Source organism: Dama dama, chromosome 31 (assembly GCF_033118175.1).
Source record: "Dama dama isolate Ldn47 chromosome 31, ASM3311817v1, whole genome shotgun sequence".
Lineage (NCBI taxonomy): Eukaryota > Metazoa > Chordata > Mammalia > Artiodactyla > Cervidae > Dama > Dama dama.
In genome coordinates this window covers 54,886,042-54,894,719 of record NC_083711.1, presented here as the reverse complement: position 1 = coordinate 54,894,719, position 8,678 = coordinate 54,886,042, and positions in this window count along the sequence as shown.

The following is an 8,678-nucleotide window of genomic DNA, read 5'->3' as shown; positions in this document are numbered from 1 at the left end:
ACCCTGAGGCATTTACAGGCCTAGAGTTGGGTTTGCTCATATGGACACACTGCGTTAGAGCCACCTCAGTCTAACAGCCTCTTTACTTAATTTAACAGATATTATTTGAGCTAAGTACTCTGTGCTCCAATCTCAAACTCCTAAACCTTTCACCTCCCTCTTCTGGTTTCCGTACCCTGCAAATGAGCTTTCTGTGGTCATAATGAGTAGTATGTGTAGTCTGGAAATCATTGTCAGTCACCCACGGTGCTTCATTAACTCCCTGGAATCACAGAGTCTTAGAGCAGGAACCCCAGCCTTCCCAAGTCATTTAGACCAGTGACCTTATTTTGCAAATAAGAGAACTGAGGCCCAAAGAGGTTAAGTGTCCCACCCAAGCTATCGGGCCAGTTAGTGAGACAGATAGAAAAATCTGGACTCCACACTCAAAGTACATTCCCCTCCCTCCTCCTCACAGTCTCTCTCCAGACTCCCTGGACACCTTAATCTCCTCTCATGTTACTTGCTCTGCCAATAGGACCATACTTACCTGGCTTGCTGCCAATTCAGGTTGTCTGGCGTCAGCTAAGTCTTCATGGTTAATCTTGTTATTCTTTTCTGGTCTTGTTTCTTAGTATGTAAGTTTCACAATTTCTTTAGTAGGGGGAAAGAAAAAAACTCAGCCTTTATTTTGCCAAATAAAGCCTTACTTGTGCCAATAAATGAAACCAATCAAAGTTTCTCTGGTTGGAGTAGAAATGGGGTTGTGGGCCCACAGGCCCATAGGCTCAGCTCAGCGCTTCTGTCTCATCCCTTTTAAAGTGGTCCCTGAGGGAGCTCCACTGTACTCTTAGGGCATCTCTTAGCAAAACAATTTAAAAGCTACTTCCTAACACCTACACTTAACAATGGTTATTCCTGGGAACTCTCAACTGTCAAGAGAGGCTCAGGCCACTTCCATATTTAAAAATATAGACATGCTAAACAGGGTCGCACAAACTCCGATATAGTTTAAAGATTTAAACTTAACAGGTTAATGTTTTTAACTCAGATACAATATTGATGGCATTTCAGTCCCACCCCCAGTTTTCCCCTGGCTCTGACTTTTCTTAACCTGGCCTGTTTCTCAATTCTGCAGTTTTACTTCTACTGTCTCATTCAACGGTCTTAATGAATGTCCACTCGGTGTTAAGTTCATGCAAGGTACTGGGATCACAAAGATGAAAAAGACAATCTTTGCCCCTCAGGCGAATGGCAGACTAATGGGGAAGAGAACCCAGAAGACAGTCCCCAGGGAACCCTGCCTTCTGGTATTCATGCCTTTGATAGTTCAGAGCCCTGTGGCTTCTAACACAAGCCAAGTTAATAGCAGGGGAAGTGACAAAGTTAGGGAGTAGCATTTAAGAGGACCTGCAGTTTTTGATTTCTTCCTTTTGGAAGGTTCTTCTTTGGGAGTTCTGACTGCAGCATGGGCTACCTTGATGGAAAGACCATGTGGAACAACTCATGGAAGAAAGAAGCCCAGGTGTCCCAGCACCCCAGCTTGAGCCCAGTCTTCCAGCCATCTCATCCAAGGCACCAGACAGATGAGTGAATCATCATCGAAGTTCCGGCTTAGTTGAGCCCAACAGTTGGCTGTTGTGTGCTATGCTTAGTCTTATCCAACTCTTTGTGACCCCATGGTCTGTAGCCCACCAGGCTCCTGTCCATGGGATTTTCCAGGCAAGAATCCTGCAGTGGGTTGCCATTTCCTGCTCGAGGGGATATTCCTGACCCAGGGATCGAACCCACGTCTCCTGTGTCTCCTGCATTGTAGGCATATTCTCTACCTGCTAAGCCATTGGGGAAGCCCGATGCATTTGACTGTAGCCCCAGCTGATATCACGTGGAGCTGAAGACTCACACAGCTGATCCTTGGCAATCCATAGAACTCTTAGAGATGACAAATTAGTTGTCATTTAAACCACTGTGCTTTGTAGTAGATGGTTGCATAGCAATAAGTAACTGAAACAAATTTGGTTAGAACAATTGTGATACATGTGGTAAGCACTGTTACTGAGACACGTACAAACTGAAGTTGTAGGACTGAGGAAGCACTCTGCAGCATTTGACTAGGAACTAGGCTATACAGGAATTTACAAAAGAACTGACATTATGAGCTGCTCTTAAGAGATGGGGGCTTCGCCGATAGCTCATGGGTAAAGACCTGGGTGGGGAAGATCCCCTGGAGGAGGAAATGGCTACCCACTCCAGTATTCTTGCCTGGAGAATCCCATGGACAGAGGAGTCTGATGGGCTACAGTCTATAGGGTCACAAAGAATCCAGTACAACTGAATGACTGAGCACATGTAAGGAATGCGTAGAATTTTGTCAGACAAAAAGTAGTGTGTATAAACAGAAAGAAGCTTTAAAGAGCATATTTTCATGGAGGCTAGTATGTAGTTCAGTTTGGGTTGGGTTATGTATTACAGCAAATTTATAAAGGCGTCTTTTGGGGGGTGGTCAGGCTAATATATTATTCTGCAGGCAATGGAAAGCCAATGATGGCTTTTAGGCACTACCTTGAGATGAGCAGGTGTCATATCTTGTTATCTCAGGCCTCACTTTTGGCTATTTAACGCCAGTGATGATTTCTTAATTCTCTTTTTCTTCTTCTTCCATGACCCTATTCAGGTTCTCCTCCTGCCTATCTAATAGATATCTGTCCTTGGTTTTTGTTTCTGTCCTTGGTTCTCATCTCATCTTTCCCAGTATTCTCTTTTGGCTGCAACTGAGATTTCTTGGCAGAAGACTCCAAATCTGTTTCTAGACTGGCCTTACTTTCTAAACATCACATTATCTCAGACAAGTCTCAAATCCAATTCAATCCTCTTCCCGTCTCTACTTTTGCCCCAAGAAAAATTTAGCCTCTTCTCTTCATCTCCCCACTGCTGTAATTTCTTTCTCAGAATTACATCTCCAGTTGCTGACTTTTCACATGCCTAATCTATCAGTCACATCTATTGTTCCTCCTTTACAACTATCTTTCACATTTTTCTGTCATTGCTTTCTTCTTTATAATTTCTGTAAAATCTAGTATTGATCTTGTCAACCTCCTGCAGAATTTTTTTTCCCAAGGCCGTTGGCTTTGTAACTGAAAAAATGGTTCCTCTTCAATCTAATCCATATCTATCTTATTTTTCAAAACTATTTCTTCAGCTCACAGCTTCATCATAGAGCTACTGAAGGGCCTTAATCGTCAGATCAAAAATGGAACTCCATCCCTGTGTTGTATGTTCTATGGGTAACACCTTTTTATCTTGCAAATTGTGAAGTAAGGTTAGCTAAATGAGAATGAGATTCTTGACTTTAAAAAAGAGAGAGAGAGGAGAGAAAAGAGGTGACATTTGTTTTTCGTAGGGGATTGGAGGAAGCTGACCGAGGAATAGAAGATAGATGCCTCAGTGCTGAGGATCAAATGTTTTTCATGGATTGACTAGGAAGAATCACCTGGGTCACCTACTGAAAACACAGATACTCAAGCTCTCCTGCCTACGGCAGTGGGTCTTCAACTTGGGTATACATTGGAATCACTAGGGGAGCTTAAAAAATTACTGATGACCCGCTCCCACCACCAGTGTGTCTGATTTAATGGTCTGGACTATACCCTTGTGTGTATTTTTTAGTTGTCACACATTGCTAAGGGTTGGTCTTAACTTTGAACATCAAATCACTAGTTAACTACATGCTTGGTATGTGGTGTCTGATACCACCTGACCACCGAGATGCTCTCCTTCCAGGTGCTTGTAATCTGCAGTCAAAGTTGCAGCTATTCCCTAGAGGTTCTCTTTGACTGTGCCAACTCAATGGACATGAATTTGAACAAGTTCCAGGAGTTGGTGATGGACAGGAAGGCCTGGTATGCTGCAGTCCATGGGGTCGCAAAGAGTTGGACACGACTGAGCAACTGAACTGAACTGAACTGAGGATGGTGACAATAAATAAATGCCCATGTGATTTTGGGAGTGATTGTCATAGACAGAAACATTTGTTTCCCTGGGTGTTTCTGGAAAAGGATTCAATATGCATAAGGCAACCACGAGTTGGAGCATTAAGTCAATGACAGGTTATTCTTGTAGACAGAGTAATAGACTAATTTCTAAATTACGCTCTGGATATGCTGAGCTCATCCGCACATCCTTCTGCGGATTATGAGATTATCCTTCACTCTTTTTCAGTTCTCTCTTCCCAGACCAACTGACTTAGTTTCCTCACTTATGCTCTAGCCAAACTTGCCTGTTTGGTGTTCTCTATGACTTTTCACTTTCACAGCCTCTTTCTTATTTCATCCCTGAGCTACTTAAATCAAAACCTTATTTATTCTTAAAACTCGGTATAAATCCACCACTTTAGTGAACTCTTCTCTGATTTCTCACCTGAAGCTGATCTCATGAGAATCTGAATACCCATCCAGTCTATCACGTCATCACTGGTGTCACTTTAACTTGCCTGTGATTGTAATTGCTTGGTGAGTAATGCTTCTCTTCAAAACATGATAAACACGTACACATGATTAACATTAGCATACTTATATTTTTTTAAATTGGGAGCAGTGGTATTTCAGTACTTATTATATTTGAAGTCAGTTATGTTATTAAGCTGTGCAAAGCAACTCATAGTGATAATGTTATGGACTGGATGAGTATTCAGATTTTCATGAGATCAATTCTAGATGAGAAATAAGAGCTCACTAAAGTGGTGGATTTATGCTGAGTATTAAAAATACATCATTTTGATATAAGTAACTAAGGGATGCTGCTGCTGCTGCTAAGTCACTTCAGTCGTGTCTGACTCTTAGTGATCCCATGGACTGCAGCCCACCAGGCTCCTCTGTCCATGGGATTTTCCAGGCAAGAGTACCGGAGTGGGGTGCCATTGCCTTCTTCACTAAGGGATGAGTCTTACCTATTTTATTAGGTTGCTGGGGCTGCCATAACAAAATGTCACGGACTTTGTGGCTTAACAACAGGAATTCCTTCTCTCACGGTTCTGGAGGCTGGAAGTCTGAGATCCAGGTGTCCCCGGGTTTGCTTTCTTCTGAAGCTTCTCTCTTTGGCTGGGGGGTGGTTGTCTTCTTTCTGTCTTCCCTTGGTGTTCCTTCTGAAAGTATCAATGTCCAACTTTCCTGTTTTTATAAGGACATCAGTCATATTAGATTATGACTCACTCTAATGACCTTATTTAACTTAATTACCTCCTTAAAGACCCTTCTCCAAATAGTCACATTCTGAGGTACTAGGGAGTTAGGACTTCTACATATGAAGTTTGGTGGGCTATAATTCAGCCACAACAGCTAACTTGCTACATTCCTGGCACACATTATATGTCAGGACTGTATGAAAATTTTAGCACATTGTAAACAAGCAAGCAAAGAGATACCTAGTTAGTGTTACATCCCTGTGTTATGATCATGCTAATAATTTTGAATTGAATGACAATTCTACATGTAAGACTCTGAAGGTAAGAAGAGACAAGCAATTATGAGCTTAATTTTATTGATACTACTTGTAAAGTCTTGACTCATAGTTGCTCACAAAAGAGTTTACTTTTTAAGCAATAGGCACACCTGAAGTTAAAATTAAAGAGCATAATAGGCTTTTGGGTATAGTTGAGAAGACGCTGGAATCTGTAGGTTGACCTGGGTTGCATGTGTGCATGCTAAGTCACCTCAGTCGTGTCCGACTCTTTGCAACCCCATGGAGTGTAGCCCACCAGGCTCCTCTGTCCATGGGTAACTACTTTGGTGAGCCTTCGTCTCGTCATCTATGAAATGGTGTGTTATCTGCATTATCTCTGCTTTATTTCTGAATGTTAAAATCCTTTGTAAGTTATGAAGCTGCATTCAAATATTATTCAATATACTGTTAAGGGCCAGGAAGAAATTTAGAGAGGAGCCCCGAAGACGGTATCATTCCTTACCAATTAAGTAGTTAACGCTCAGAGAAACTGAGAGTAAATTGCTGCAAATAAAAGATAGCGGTCTTCTGTTGTTTTTCTTTATGAAAATCTCCCTGGCAGAATCCACCTACCATGTATGACAACATGAATAAACCCAGACATTCTGCTAAGTGAAATAAGCCAGTTAGAGAAGGGCAAATACTTTGTGATTCCACTCAAAGATATCTTTAGTGAAAGTCATAGAAACAGAGGGTAGTGTGGTGGTTGCCAGGGGCCAAGGGAAAGGGGAAATGTGGAGCTGCTGGTCAATGGGTATGGAGTCATGTAAAATGAGTAAGTCCTCGAGATCTGCAGTACAACACTGCAATTATGGTTGTGTGTGTGGAAGTTGCTCAGTCTTCTCCACCTCTTTGCGACCTGTGGACTGTAGCCCACCAGGCTTCTCATCCATGGAATTCTTCAAGCAAGAACACTGGAGTGGTTAGCAATACTTTATTGTACATGTAACAAATTAGAGAAGGTAAGCAGGTAGACCTCATGTTATCATGTTATCTGTTTGTTACTACAAAAAAAAAAAAAAAAAAAATTCAGAACCCCAATCTTGAGTGGGCCTTGTTGCCTTTACTCAAGTCCCTGACAAAGAAAGGGCTCCTATATTTTAAATAATGCTTTTTAAATGTTGTACAAATTTTTAAGCCACTCCTTACCTGGCCTCGCCTGCATCTCTAGTCTAGGTGGCAAATTAGCCTTGGGCTCTGGGCCAGCTCCCTTGGTACTAACTGTGATGATGGAGTAGGAAGTCAAAGATTGAGATTCCAGAGCTTACTGATGCCTTTAGGATCCCTCCCCCTTATCTCTTTTCCCCCTGCACTAGTGATTTAAGTACTGTTGTACTCTTTGCACTTGGGCCAAAATTACTACTTGTGGCTGTTAATTAAAGGCAGGTGAAAGGGTCAACAGCTTTGAAATCAGTGCCTGCCTGATCATAGCTCCTCGTTGTTAAAGACAGTAAATGTAGTGAGAAGTTTGAATACCCACTGGGTTTATTATATAATAAATAGACTTGATCCTTCTTCTGATTCCATCAGTCAACAACCCACCATCTTCTTCACATTTCTCTCTTGTTCATACCTATATACTGAGTACCTACTATAATACCTGCCATTTAGTGAGTAACAATCTCAGTGGAAAAGAAAGTAGGGTTGGTAAAGTCCATATGGCTCAAGTAAATCATGTTAAGCCAATCAGGACACATTGAAAGTTTGCTGAGGGCCCATCTCTAACTTTGCCGCTCTTCTTTGAGTCACTAAACTTGTCAATGGTCCCAGAGCCATGAAGAATGGAAAAAGCAGCCAAGCAGCATTTGAAAGATGGGAGGTAATGCTGTTTAACCTGTTTTTACAGAATTAATCTTCTTTTAAGGATTGAGAGGTAAATGTAGAGTCAGAAATACAACCGAGGAGATGAGGCCAGATCATAGCCCCTCCACATCCCAGGCTAGCTAGCTGGGAGGTGAGGCGAAGTGTCACAAAGCCCAAGAGAATGGCTTCCTTAATCAATGTCAAGGCTCATTAAATTGCAGCTAGCCTAGAAAATAGCAGGAAATCTTCTTCAGGATTAAGGACAATGGCTGCTGGCCTTGCTTTTTCAGGAGAGTATGAAAATGAAGAGTCCTTCTGACGGAGGTGTGGGCAGCTAGAGAGGCAATCTTCATGACCTCTGTTGAGTCGAGAAAACAGCTGGACAGCTGACATTTTCATCAGCTGTGTCTGCCCAGCTGCACAGATGGGCGCTTAAATTATATAATAAATCACCAGCATTCCAATGTACCCAACAAGCCTCGTCAGTCACATTGCTTAAAACCTTTAGAACCACAAGATCTTTGAGTATTTTCCTCACAAATGGACCTGTTTGCTTTCTCATACCTATTGTTGTAAAGCAAAGAATCTCTGGGAAAAGAGAGAACACTTGTATTAAATCCCATGTTATACCTTTGATTCTTTCACTTTGCTGGAGATCTTGCTTGGCTTCTTAGGAAACACGTGGCCTCATCTTTGAATGGAAATTGTTGCCATCTAGTCCCAGTGTATCTTCTAGGGTAAAACTGAAATTGAGCTTCATGAAATTAAAAAAAAAAAAAGTAATAGTATTTTTATTTCTTACAGGTTGTAGAGAGTTTAACTTCATCAGTATTCAAGTGGTCCTGTACCATTCAGGATGACTCAACAGCAATGTGTCTGCAAATTATTCAAGCCCTTTTCATGACTCATGCCATGTATTATGGCAGAGTAAATTTTTCCCTCTCTCGGAAAAAAAAAAAGGCCTGTTTTTCTTATGAAAAAGGTTAGACATTTGGAAACTTTTAAGAAAGAGATTTTGCTAATATTAATAAATGGTTATTAACATTTTCAAAGTGAATTAAAAGCTTGTCACTAAGATACAGCTAAGATCCTAGAAACCAAAGACCTCTATTTGGTGGAACATGAGCCCTGATGTTTTGATGATTTCCAGTGATTCTTCTAGAAATGCTCGCCTAGAGTCTTGTACCCATGTGAAAAGAGGCTGGTCTGTGGTCTGTGTAGGGTTGGAACCAGTTTGACCTGAATATATCTAGATAACCTGTTGTCATTGAGAGTGAATCTAAGCCCTCTGAAGCCTTCTCCGTCTACTTGGTCAACATGCCCCTCCTTTCTTCTGGCCAATTTCCCAGGAAATCCAGGGACAAAATTAACGCAGAAGATGGTCTGATGGGCAAGGCCAC